The sequence below is a fragment of the Artemia sp. Qi Xiang Cuo genome, chromosome 15 (assembly GCF_049724085.1).
Source record: "Artemia sp. Qi Xiang Cuo chromosome 15, ASM4972408v1, whole genome shotgun sequence".
Lineage (NCBI taxonomy): Eukaryota > Metazoa > Arthropoda > Branchiopoda > Anostraca > Artemiidae > Artemia > Artemia sp. Qi Xiang Cuo.
Window position 1 is genome coordinate 2919230 of NC_142808.1, and position 13487 is coordinate 2932716.

Consider the following 13487-nt stretch of genomic DNA (forward strand, 5'->3'; position numbering starts at 1 on the left):
GCTATACTTTAACCCCCCCCCCCAATGAGCAAACATATACATATTCCAATGTATACTGCCACTTGTTTTCTTGTTTTGTCACAGTTGACTCAATTGAAACAACACAGGCACATATGCTGAAACAAGAGTGCCACATTGGGAGAACAGATGGGAAATATATAATGTAGGCTATATATTTGCACATTATGGGTGGAGGGGGTAGGGTTGGGGGTAGTGGGGCTGTATGCAAAATGTGTTAGCTACAATTGTTAGGTATATTTTGAAATAATAATTGCTTTTTCAATATGTTTCTTTCTATATAGGTACTTAACTAGGCATATACTAAATGGTTTGTGAACTCTCTAAATGCATGAACAGTAGGGCAATGACACAAAAGTTAATCAATGGTGACTATAACTGCAATCTGGATGATCATCCAGTGGCTTCAACTGCCCTGGTTCTCTCTACATATAAAAATCTGGTTGTTGTCAGAAAGAATTGCAATGTGACATACATTCATAACCATGGTTGAACATCTATATTAGACCATGCATTAGCATAAGAAAGTATGATGGTTGCCCAGGCATATGTTCATAAGTGTAGTTTCATGTATTGTCACACTGACAGTGTCAGTGTGACTGAACATAAACCAAATAAATAGGCTATAAAACAGGAACAGACCAAGGCTGAAAGAGCAGTGTTCCAAAATACAATATATACCTAGAGAGGGGACATGTTAAGAATACAATTCATAATATACAGACTAAGCCTACATAACACATTTTGCATGCAGCCTCACTATACTTTACCCATAACTCTAAAAATGTGAAAATATATAGTCCAAATTATATATTTCCTATCTGTTCTCCCAATGTGTCTCTTTTGTTTCAACCCATGTACTTGTAAATTGAATCAACTGTGATGAAACAAGAACCAGAAAAACAAATGATGGGTGGTAAAATGTATTGGAAATATATAATTTGGGCTATATATTTGTACAGTAATAGGATGAGGGTAAAGTATAGTGAGGCTGCATGTAAAATGTGTTAGCTAGGCTTATTCTGCATATTATGAAGTATGAATGGTTTTCCTAACATGCTTCCTGCTCTAGAAGTCCTTTTCTAGGTTTACACCAAAATGCTGGCAATGTTGTTGCTAGCATTTTCCAAGCAATGCAATCCCATCTTGCAAGCAATTGCAATGCAAGCATGCAATCAGCATTTGCAATCCCATTTTTAAGTCTCCTTGGTGTCCTACTCAATCAAGTTTGTTTGAAACTTATTATCTTCTGTACTTGTATTGGCCATGCAATGAAATGTGGAGTTGTGGCCCCTAATTCCTGTGGTCAAAATATAAAGAGGATCTGGAATATAGGGCTGGTATTCCAATGCCAAACTTGTGAATGCCTGCAAAAAAGCAAAACTTTAGTTTAGCTACTTTTTGCTATCTTGGAAAGGGGTTAGGACAGGAAAATGAAACTTTTAGTAATGAATCCAGCACCAAAAACTTACTCAGGGAAGGTGTTACGAAGCTTCCATGTTAACCCTCTTCTGATTTATATGTCTTAGAAATTTACCTACTTGACAGGTCTATGCCTATTGAAATTTTGACAAAACAACATTTTACCTTAATTTTCAGTTATCCGTTTCTTTTCCTCTGGTTTTAGTTCTGAAAATCCAATTCCTGTTATTTGAATAGAATTATAAACCATATCAATGGGCTTTTTCTTGAAACCTCATAAATTGGTATTGAGCAAAGATATGAAGCTGACAGCAATTTTGTTGTACTTTATTTCAGCAGATGATCTATTTTGCAAGGTTTTAATTTTATAACACAAAGAATTTTAGGTAAATGTGCAGGAGGCACTAAAATTTTGCCAGGATAAAAGTGAGAACATCATTTGATGCCTTTTTTAATGCTCTTTCATAAAATCAATAGTCACTTTTGTTGCAAATTGCATCTTGAGCCCTTAAAGGGGCCCCGATAGTATTTGATTTTTATAAACACACAATGAAGTTATCAACATTAGTTAAGTTATTGAAAAGTTGTTAAAAACATATCACTAGTTTATAAATAAGTTGTTCAAGAGTTATGTATTCCAAAAATACTTATTTATAACAATTCAAACATCATTAATTGGGCAACTCAAATATAAACTGTTTTCCTCATGTTTCAAGTTTTTCAAATGCTGTTGGCAAAAATAGCGCTGAATTTTGCAATTCAAAACTTTGCCATCAACAATTCATGATATATTCTAATTCAGGGTATTTATTTGCACATTAGGGGGTGGGGTCGGGTCAATTCCATGGTAACTTTTGCAGTGGGCCACATAATTTAGCTAGGATGAAAGTGAAAACATCATTTAGATAATCCTGGAGACCACACTGCCTTTCCATGATGATAAAATAAAAGTTCAAAATAGGGATAAAATCCTTTTTAATAGACAGTGTATAGAAATTCACAAAAAAATACCAGATATTTTGAACTTTTATTATATCATGAAAACATCATTTGATTGTTTTTCATGTTCTTTCATAATTCATATAAAATACCTTTGGGGCCTCTTTAAGGGCTCAAGATGCAATTTGCAACATAAGCAATTATCAAATTATGAAAGAGCATTAAAAAAAGGCATCAAATGATATTTTCACTTTCATCCTAGCTAAATTATAGTGTCATCTGCAAATTTACCAATTTTTAAAGGCCATCAAAGGTCACACCCTCTAGAGGGAGAAGAATTGGAGGTAGGTGCTTCAAAATACCTTCCTAGGACAAACTTTAGTCTTTAGACCCATCCCTGAAGGTTTCATTTTCCTAGCCTGGCGCCTTTCCAAGGTAGCAAAAAGTAGCTAGACTAGAATTTTACTAAATTCTGGCATCACATATGGCTATAAAACAATAAACTGCATTAAAGAATAGTTTATAGCCTAGACCTACTGTTCAAAAATTTTCTAAGTGAAAGTTTGCCAAAGTCCTAGCCAAATACAATAGAAAGTCCTAGCCAAATACAATAGTGAGCAACAAAACCCTTGGTATAAATTTAGAATTGTGTCCCCTGATGAGCAGACATGTTAAGAAAACAATTCTTACTTTAAAATATGCATAATGATCCTAAATCTCATATTATCCAAGGGTAGAACCTTTATCATCAAGTCTTTTCTCTTTTTCTTCCAACTTAAAAGAAAAAAATTACAATTTTGCCAAGCTCCTTCAATGCATAAATTTTTTGAAATTACTGCTATAAAAATTGGTTTATTATAGATAGTGTTCATCCCAGTGGATGAATAATCCACCAGGATGCAGATAAAGCAGTGGCAATTATCTATCATTAAAAAAAGCATTTGTCATTCATTTATAGCAGCAATTTCAAAAGATTTACGGATTGCATTGAGAGCCTGGAAAAAATTGTAATTTTTTTCTTTTAAGATGGAAAAAGAAGGGGAAAAGAGAAAAGACTTGATGATAAAGGTTCTCCCCTTGGATAATAAGCAAGCTAGTATAATTTTACATATTTTAAAGTAAGAATTGTTTTCATAACATGTCTCCTTATCAGGGGTCACAATTCTAAATTTATGCTGAACCTCCTTCCATAAATGTCCTAGAAAACTCTTAATGCCTTCTGATAAAACATTGTTTGTTCAAAAAGCAGGCAAGTAAGAGTGTCAAAAATGTTAACAAAGCACTTTGGCAAAATCATTATCTAGGCTGGACAAGCTTGCTGCTACATTGTAGGATCTTAAAGATGACATCAAAGATAAGTTAGCCTAAGGTAAAGCCTAGAATTTTCTCTTGGGCACAGATGGGATAGGCCTAGCTTAGGCTGCATTAAGATGCAGTATTCCTAATCCAGAGTAGCCCCATGCTAATCTATTATCTATGTATGTTTTTTCAGACGATTTTCACCCTTTTCAGACGATTTTGATGTTGTGCCTAAGTTGTTCTCAGAGTGTGCACCAGCAAATTTAATCAGTTCCTACCAGCCCATAACAATTTCCAATATTTAGAGCTACTTACATCTGATGAAATAAAATGAAAATACTTTTCTCCAAATACTAAAAAGACATTGAACCATGGGTAAAAGTCTCTTACCATTATTATTTCCCTTTACACCAGGAATTTCCTTTATTATATAGCATGTAGCCTATTTTCTTTGTTTAAATATAAATGCTTTGGAGAACCATCTAGAAGCTGGTTTCTAGATGGCATTAATGTGAAACTTGTGACAGCATGTAGTGTGTTTGAACCCTACACTTAAGTTGCTGGTAGTTGGGCTAGTTAAGTATTCTTTGTTTTCGTGGAATTTTTTACGGACGATCAAAAACAGATGGATCCTCTAAACAATACTCTCAAACCATTACCACAATATTTAGCTTCCTTTTTAGGAGCGAAGCCATTGATATTGACACAACTGAACGTTTTGTCTCATTCCACCTCGTTTCACCTAGCAAATTCAGAAACCGTTGAAGCAGAGACACAAACTGTTCAAAATATGATAAGGCAGCATTTGAGCTCATGCAGTCGCAACCTTCCAACATTGATTAGTTGCGGTCTATCCACTTGCTCATTCTTGAGTAAAACTCTATGAGCAAATTAAGACAGCTTGAATTGAGACAGCTCACTGGGATGCTTTGAGCCTGCTGAGCGTTCAATAGATCGTTGTTTTGTAATTTTTACATGTGACGAAGTTTATTCAACTTTACATGTACAAGTGCAAGAAAAATATGCCATACTTCGAATGAATCTCGTGCGTGAGCTATCTCTTCTGTAATAAAACACATAGCAACAGATCAGTCTGCCAAGGAGTATCCAAAAGCCTGTGCAGTTGTCTGAAAAAGGACAATAGATATTTTTCCAAAGGTCACTGGTTCAATACAATCTCACATGGCAAAAGAAAACGCAAAAACGACACATCAGTGCTACCCATGCAAAATGTTATGCTACTTGTAGTTAAAGCTATAGTTAAGGACTGCAGCCCTGAAGTTAAGAATTTCCAAAAATAGTAATTTCACTAATATGCATTAAATTTAAATGCCACAGTTCATCTGTGGGGTTTCCGAATTTTTTTTTTTTTTTTTTGAGCATGCAAAACTAATTTTCATAGTTGAAATGACAAAATTCTTTGTTAGAAAAATTGATGTTACAAGATAGTGTCTTTAAAAACCCTTTTCAAAATTTTTACTTGTAATTATAACTTTTTTTATGTAACAAATGTTTGTTACAGGACAGTCTTTTTAAATCTGTTTTTTCGTTTTTTTCACCACTATGAACCATAGTTCACTATTTGCTAGGAAACGATTACTGCTTCAACTATTTAAATCATTAAATGTGTAAACACATCTAATACAGAAAATAAAAAGTTGAATAAGGTAAAATAACATCATTTTGATAGACTCAAGACTACATTTGTTCAAACAAAACAGGGTTCAAACAGTTGAGATGATTCATTCAGTTTACAGGAGCAGAGATAAATAAGTTTCAAACAGGAGCAGAGCAGCTAACTTTACAAAATCCTGAGACTTTACGTTGTTATGACTGTGTTAACACTCCACACTAATACAGTTGGCCCTACTGGCTTTCCCATGTAAACTTTGATAAACTCTAGACTAGATTTGTTCAATTAGTTGGGATGACTTATACAGTCATCCTGACTATAGCATTATCTTCAGGGCAAATAAACAACAAAACAGCAGACTTTTTTAAATTAAACTGCAAACCAATATCAGTATAACTTTTTTCAAGACGCGAGAAATTATTCTCTAATGAAGAAAGCAACCGAGACAGATTTAAAAGATCATCTACAAAACCCGGAAGTGACAAGTCAATATGCTTGCAAATATAACTCGGAGAGATAACCTGTTGTGCATCATTAACACTGTTATTATGCAAAGTAGGAGACGCTATAGCCCCCTGCTTAATTCCCTTATGTACGGATATCTCCCCACTAAGCTCTCCATCTTGCAAACGAACATGAAGCTTGAGGTTCCTATAAATATCACGTAGTGACCTTACAATAGAAGAACGCACTCCTCACTTATACAGCTCAACCAAAATCTGGACATGAATCCTAGAGTCAAAAGCTCTCCTGACATCATACTGACCTAAGATCAAAGTTTCTCGCGAGAGATGAGCATCAAGTAATATGTTAGCAAGAATATAAAGTACATGGGTGCACCTGAGGCCTTTTCGAAAACCAAACTGGTGTGGAGGGATGTCACACTTATCATAAATCTCATCAAACAAAACAATCTCGAATAGTTTACAAAATACTGAAGATATCGTTACTGGCCGATACGAAGAAGGCTGTTTGGCTGGCTTCCTCTTCTTTAATATCGGGATAACCATACCCAGACTAAAGCAACTCGGGACTATCCCTTGTGTCAAAATCATCTGAAAGAGAAGGGCAATGTGATAGTAAAGAACATAACCTTCTAAAGAAATATGTAGAGCACAAATACTATCGCAGCCTTTTGAGTATACCCTTTTCAGCTTTTTAACGGCCTGGCAAATTACGACCGGTGACACTGAGAATCGTCAAAGATATCGGTAAGCATAGAAACCAGCTCATTCTCGTAATTAGACTGCAGAACTGGATCAGGCGCTTTGAACTTGGACTCAAAGTAAGCACTCCATTGATTAGCAGAAATATATAGACGTAGGCTTAGCTTCTTCAGGCTTAGACCGAAGTGACCAAATAAGGTTCGGATTCCTACTGAGCTTTTGCACAAAATTTTCTTTGAAGGTTGCACGATGGGCATCTAACGCTTTATTGAACTTTTGTTTAGTATGGATTCGAATCTCGTTCACTATTCCACTTCGTGGCTTCCCGCTATCATGCCAAACTTTCAGCCATAGCTTCGCCGACGCACAAGCCGCCGCTAGATCCTGATTTCTAGACAACCCTTTCACCTGCGATCTATTACGGATACGCTTCACAGGAACTGCTACACTCTCCGCGAAACTCAGAGCATGCGATATTTCTGCACAGTACATGTTTATCTGCAGACGTATTTCACTTTCACTGCAATACGAGTTTGCATCTCTCTGCAGCAGATGGAAGGGAACTTTTATTTTACTCAGGATATCGTCAGAAGTAGCCGCAAAGAGATCATTCGAGACTTGTTTCCAGTCACTGTATACTCTCCATTGGGATTTGCATGGACCCGACAACTTTGGACAGTCCAGTGTTATTGACAATGACAAAGGCAAATGGTCAGAGTATGAACCATCAGCTGCAACTTCTACTTCGTCACTCACTGGGAAGTTCGTTAACACATGGTCAAGATAAGAGACGGTGTTGGCAACACTGATAAATGTGTAAGCTTTGTCCTTATCAACGACATTTAACTGATCAGGAAGGGAACCTATAACGATTTGAGTCCTTTCAGATTCGGTATTAAGTAGGCCACAATTGAAGTCCCCTATTAATAGAACTTTTGTATTCCAAGGAATTCGAGCCTTCACGAAACGGCTTAGCTGAGTACATGCAGCCGTGAACTTGCTTTCCGAGAGGCTAGATCTATAATTAGTAAGAAGATAGACGTTTATTATCACAGTATCGCGAACTTTAACAGCGAGGAAATGTTTACTTGATGCTAAAAGTTCAGCCTGAAGAGAATTTCTAACCAAAGTGGCTAAGCCACCAGATGGCTGACCTCTGGATTTCACACATTCAGCTGGCCGAATAATGCACTGGAGTGAACTTGAGACTTTGAGCAGGTTAGTATTGTCCTCCGAAAGCAGGTGCTCTTGTATACAAACTACTTCATTTGTTAGGCTCATAGTATCAAGCAGAACTGTTTTCTCAAGTGCTTTCCCATTTATATTCCAAGACAGAATACTACACATTTTGGGAGCATGATCCATCTTTCAAGTATTTTCTGTTATCAGGACAGGCATAGTAATAACATGTGTGCCTAGTCGAATTGCAATTCAGGCACCGAGTAGGATTTTGACAAGGGTTCTCAGGGGAGCTTGTGTGGCCAGTTTCTCCACAGCGGCTACAAGTTTCAGCTTCCTTACAGTCCGCCGCTATTTGTCTCACATGATGACACCGATAAAACCTTCGAGGCAAAAAGCAGAATTCTTCTAGACGGAATAGTTCAAAACCAATTTTAATTGGGTTTGTTAAGGCAGTGGACAATGCACTTTTAGAGGGGTAATACATTTTAAACGCTTGCGAATTGCTGCAATTCATTGCTTTTTCACAGACTTTTGACAGACTTTTCAGAAGGTCTTCCGTCACGTTGCTGGGGAGACGTTTCACTATACCGATGAACTTGGAATTAACAAGTCGATTGTCAATTTTATGGTTACTTTTGAGGGCAGCCGAGACTTTTTCTGCTGCCTGCCTCGAAGAGACTGACAGTTGCCATTCCTTATTTTTCTGCCTGAGCACTGCATCCGCTAATTTTGTATCACCCGGTGCCAAGCTTGTTATAAAGTCCATACGCTTTCCTGGATCGTCTAACTCAGGAGTCTTATTCTTCACGACAACCGAGAACAGCTGTTTTTCCACATTTGGCGTTTTAGGTACTGACGAGGAGGCTGTAGGCTGATTCTTGGAATCAGCAATAACTTTCAAACCATTGTTCAGAGTATTCAACTTGCAGGGACACTGTTGCAGCTCACTGTCCATTTTTCTCGTCATTTTGTTCACTTTGGTTGTAATACAGACTGCAATTTCGTCACCACAGGTGGGAACAGACTCCGATTATAGAATAACGAAAGTCGGAAGCTCTTTACAGTTCTTAGCACAGCGCCATATGGCTTTAGCGATATCCGTCAAGTTATCACAGTCTTTTTTTGAATTCGCGTAATCGTTCTTCTTATCTGAGTTCAACCTCATAGTAAGTCCACAGCAGTATTTTGGCTTCCATAATACTGGCATGATCAAAATACTCTATTCCTTTGTTAACGAACGTATCAGTCTTAATACCCTTTGTCATGCATCTAGAAACAAAGTTTAAAACTGGATTCAATACCAGCACGGTTTTCATTTCGTTAATCTGGATTAAGTCCAAAATACATTCACCAATTTCTTTGATAATTAATAATATCGAATTCTAGGCAGATATTTAAGGGCTGAATTATATATTCAATATTTTTCTGGTGGTTACCTTGCGAGAAAAGTAAGTGAAGCGTTGAAGGCTGTCTACCTTGTCCCCGCAATTTAAGGGGCAAGTTCAGCGGGTACCACGGCTCTTGCTAACAAATCTCCACCCCCCCCCCTCTGCTTACTTTTCTTTCCCCACCTCAATTGTAGCGTAAATGCCTCTAAATATCAGACGTCCTATTTATTTAAAATCGCACTGCTTGATGGCTAATCTCCAATATTATCAGTGAAAAATTTCAAACTCAGACCACTTTTACAAAACATAAATAAATGTCCAGGAACTAGGTTAGTAGATTAAGCAAAGGTTTTATTATAGGTCAGGAACTATAATCCCTTGACAAATATTGCGAAATCCAACAGCTGCAATGGGATTATAATTCATTGAAAAAGCTTATTGGTTTGATAATGTTAATAAAATATCCAATTTATGATAGATACATTCACTTTGTTGTTGAAATTATTTGATTTGTTAAAGTTATAAAAGCAAAAACATTTATATTTTTCAGTAAAGTGCAAATTATGTTCTGGCCTTGGGAAGGCATAGGGGTTTTTAGCCCTAATCATGTTAATTTTTTTTTTTTTTAGTTTGAATCAGTTATTCATTGCAATTTCTGTTCGTTTTGGGTTTCATTTATTTATCGATGCTGATTCGTAGTAGTTTCAAGCTTGGTAGATCATTTGCTTTAATTTTGCTCATTTTTGGTTTAATGGAGTTCTTTACTTTTCTTTGAAAAACTTATTTTGTGGAAAAAGTTTTTTTTAATTAATTTTCTAAAGCTATAATGTGATTAGTGCTCCTACTAACTATTACTAGCCTACTGCTAGCAAATCCTACCCTACTCTACCAAGCAAGCTCGTACTCTAGACTAGTTGATTCAAAGCGTCACTCTTTATCCGCTCCCACCATTAACTTTCAATCTTTTCTTATGCTTCCCATTTGGATTTATCCTGCTCTTCTTTCGGCAATCTATTATCTCCCGTCAGTACAAACGTCACATATCCATCTTAATCTTATTTTCATCCTAAAAAGTTGGATTAAACCATATTTTTCATACGCCTCAATTGGTACAGTCAAATTCGCTTACAAAAATATATCATTTACATATTAATTTATATATAAAATATGTCCAAAAATACAGTCAAGTTTGCTTAAAGTAATCATCTTTTTGCTCTCCTTGTTTCATACATGGCCTTAATAGGAACGCGTCACGATAAAATCCAATCTTAGTCAAGCCAGATTTTGAATACTACCTGCTTCGTATTTTCCAATAGAAATTAAGCCATTTGTCAATAATAAAAAAATAAGCCATAGCTATCAATTGTAAAAGTAAGTAATTGTGTATTATATATTTTATGTTAGTATATTTTAGTTTTATATATCTTTCTTTAATTATATTTTTTAGTTTTAGTTTCTAGCTTTTTTTTCTCTACACTGAAGACGCCTTGTTGTATACGGGCGAAATATTCGTTTGATTTTTGTTGGTTCTCTTCGTTTTCATTTACTGGCCATAGATCCGTTTGTTGTCCTTATATTCAAACCATATGCCTTATCACACTTTCTCCTCAATTGATACAGTCAAACTGGCTTGCAGAAACATATCACCTTTTTGTTCTCGTTGTTTCAGATATGGGCTTATTAGCAATGCGTCTCAATAAAATTCGATTTTTGTTCAGCCAGATTTTGAATACTACCTGCTTCGTACTTTCTCATTGAAGCTAAGCTATTTGCCTTAGCCCACTTCAATAGTTCTTCTTGACCAGCTTCCATGCCAAATCTTTCTCACGCCATAAGGACAGAAGTTTGGCGGGCACAGCCAAAGTTAATAGTGAGGACCCCTGTTTCTTTAGCCGCTAACAGTATTAATGGCGTTCAAATTTATAGTGAATTCTACTTCAGTCTGACTACCAGAAAGAAAAATTATGTCTGGAACCGCAGGGGCTACAGTTTTTGAAGTTCAATCACTGTTGCTTTAGCTATATCTGTTAAAGAGTACTAAGCCAGACACGATTGTCTGGCAGTAAAAAATTGGGGTTGAGCAGAGTCCCTTCAAGGAATACGTGATGATCACTGAGTGCCTTGCAAACTGTAGCAAGAACTGTTTCAATGACTTTTTGTACCTGGATAAGACTGCGGGCGCCTTTCGGAAGAACTTCAGGCTCAATAATTGGAACAATTCTATTAATTTGGCATATTAGAGCATAACAAGCGAGGACGTTGGCATTTTCAAAAATTACCTGATAGGATGGTGTATGCCACAGTTTATAGAATTATCCAGTAAGTTTATCGCAGATCATTTCTGGTCTTCGTTCTCGGTGCGAACTAAAAGCTCCTCCCACTTATTTGTTCACTTATGGATCAGTGTTTTTGCGTCTATCAATGAGAAATGGTTACAAAGTGCATTATTCGTAATAGCGGGTTTCCACTTATTTCCGATTGTTTCGCGTCTGACTTGTCTACCCGTGAAAAGATCTAATGCCGCTTATGTTTTTACGTTCTTCGGAGCACTTGCACCTCGGTCCGGGTTTTTATAATGGGTGAGATAGGGAATGATCATACTGGATAATTATATAAACTGTGGTGTATGCCTACTAATTACAAAAAAAAAAACAGCGACACTTAACAATATACCAACCATCTTTCTTGTATTGACCAGAGACATTGTGTCGTTTTGTAATCTAAAGAGCCAAATAGAGGTCAAACACCTTTATCTACTTTAATACCAATACCAATATTCATGTTCTTCAGCAGTTCCACAAAAAGCGTTTCATCATCAGTCTTTTGATATAGAGTCTCATGGAAAAGAATTAATCGAGGTATATTGTTATTAATAGTGTTATCAGTTGTAACGAGAAGCTGTCTGTATCTTCTTATATTATCTTTCACTTTTTCAAGATGAATACCTTGGAGCCGTTTGCCAATAGAACCAGTTGACTCATCTGCAGCTAAAATAACATTGCCCAGGGCAACAATAACATTTGCAATCCTTTTCAAATCCTTTTGAAGTTTAATAAATGGATATATAAACTTAGTAGTCATTCTAAAATAATGCTTTCTTAATAATTGTCGAGCCATAGCGTTACAGAAGCACAGTGGTCAATGTTAAAAACAGTTTCGCATAAGAAATTGGGATATACTTCTGATGGCATTTCTATTTCTTTGATCTGGTCTCAAATTGCCTGTTCAAATTGCCTTCAAATGGTCCATAGAACTCGTAGACTATTTGAAATCCTTCAACTTGCCTTCAAATGGTCCATAGAACTCACAGACAATTTTAATTATTCTTGCTCCATGCCTATCTAGCTTATTTTTGCCGTAGGATGGATGATAGACTATATATCTTCCAGTTAAATTATACCATTTGCATACAATTCTGAAAAAGGGTTATGCCAGCTTTGTCTCTCACTGAGACTATCGGTCTTGACCTTTTCTCCTGTTAGCTATGACCCTCAAGTTTTTCATTACAGTCCAACAAGTTGATTTCGTGGAAATATTATGGCTGCAGCCACTTTCCATGTTTTTCACGTCAACAGATTTTCCTTTCTGTTCAAGCGAAGGGACTGAACTTTTCCGTTATAAGGGTTTCAAACAAGGAGGTTCCAATAGTTTTCTTTCTGTTTCGATCTGCTACTTTATTTAGAAGTTATGTGCTATTTTATTTCTTAGTATAGGACATAATCGTCTCTTACTAGGTTGCTGCTAACATTGCAACCCTGACAATCTTTAATGAGACACATTTTTTAGAAGATATTTACAAGCAGAAAAAAGCCTGTGGATTTTTCTTAGTTGGAATAGTAGAAATGAGCCTCAGAAAATCAGGAAGCTAAGTAAGTCAAATATGACACCATACCCTAGCTAAGCAACTTTTTAAAAGACGCCTGCATTATATTAACTTTTAGTTACTGTGTGTCGTGGTTTGTTCTTCACTGGGTTTCATATAACTCTATAACAATGACACTGAAGTCCACGTTCAATTTTAACTATACAGATGCTTTATATTATATTCTATCTATGGATGTTGTATGACCATGCACATGATGGTTTATTTTAGTGTTTCAGTTGATATGGGCTGAGTTCGTTTTTTATTATAATTAATTTAAATTGAACCTTCCGAAAAAGAAGTTTTCTAAAGAAAAGTAAAGGCCATATTAACCTTAAGATCAGAAGAAACGGGAACTTCCAATAACTCAAACAAACAGACATTACTATTAAAGAATAAATGAAACCCAAAACGAACAGAAATTAAATAAACAACCATGGCAAAAAAAAAAAAAAAAAAATACAATAGGTACTATAATGTATGAACAAATAAATTTCAAAAACGAGTAAAGCTTAAGCTGAATATGCAAATTAAGCTTAAAACGAACAAAATTTGCTATTAAGGCATAAATGAAATCC

At 36.0% G+C, this 13487-nt stretch overlaps 1 protein-coding gene and 2 pseudogenes across 1 annotated transcript in view; all 3 read right to left on the reverse strand.

Annotated features, from left to right (window-relative positions):
• LOC148943230 (uncharacterized) overlaps nucleotides 1-4127 on the reverse strand; it is a 46367-nt gene extending 42240 nt beyond the window's left edge. The window contains exon 1 of the mRNA XM_089101552.1: nucleotides 4069-4127. The gene's annotated coding sequence lies outside the window, so the exon portion shown is untranslated. The remainder of the gene's footprint in view (nucleotides 1-4068) is intronic.
• Nucleotides 4128-10727: 6600 nt separating this feature from the next.
• On the reverse strand, nucleotides 10728-11353 carry LOC148943231 (fructose-bisphosphate aldolase pseudogene; annotated as a pseudogene).
• A 433-nt stretch (nucleotides 11354-11786) lies between these two features.
• Nucleotides 11787-12128, reverse strand: LOC148943232 (fructose-bisphosphate aldolase pseudogene; annotated as a pseudogene).
• Nucleotides 12129-13487: the final 1359 nt, after the last annotated feature.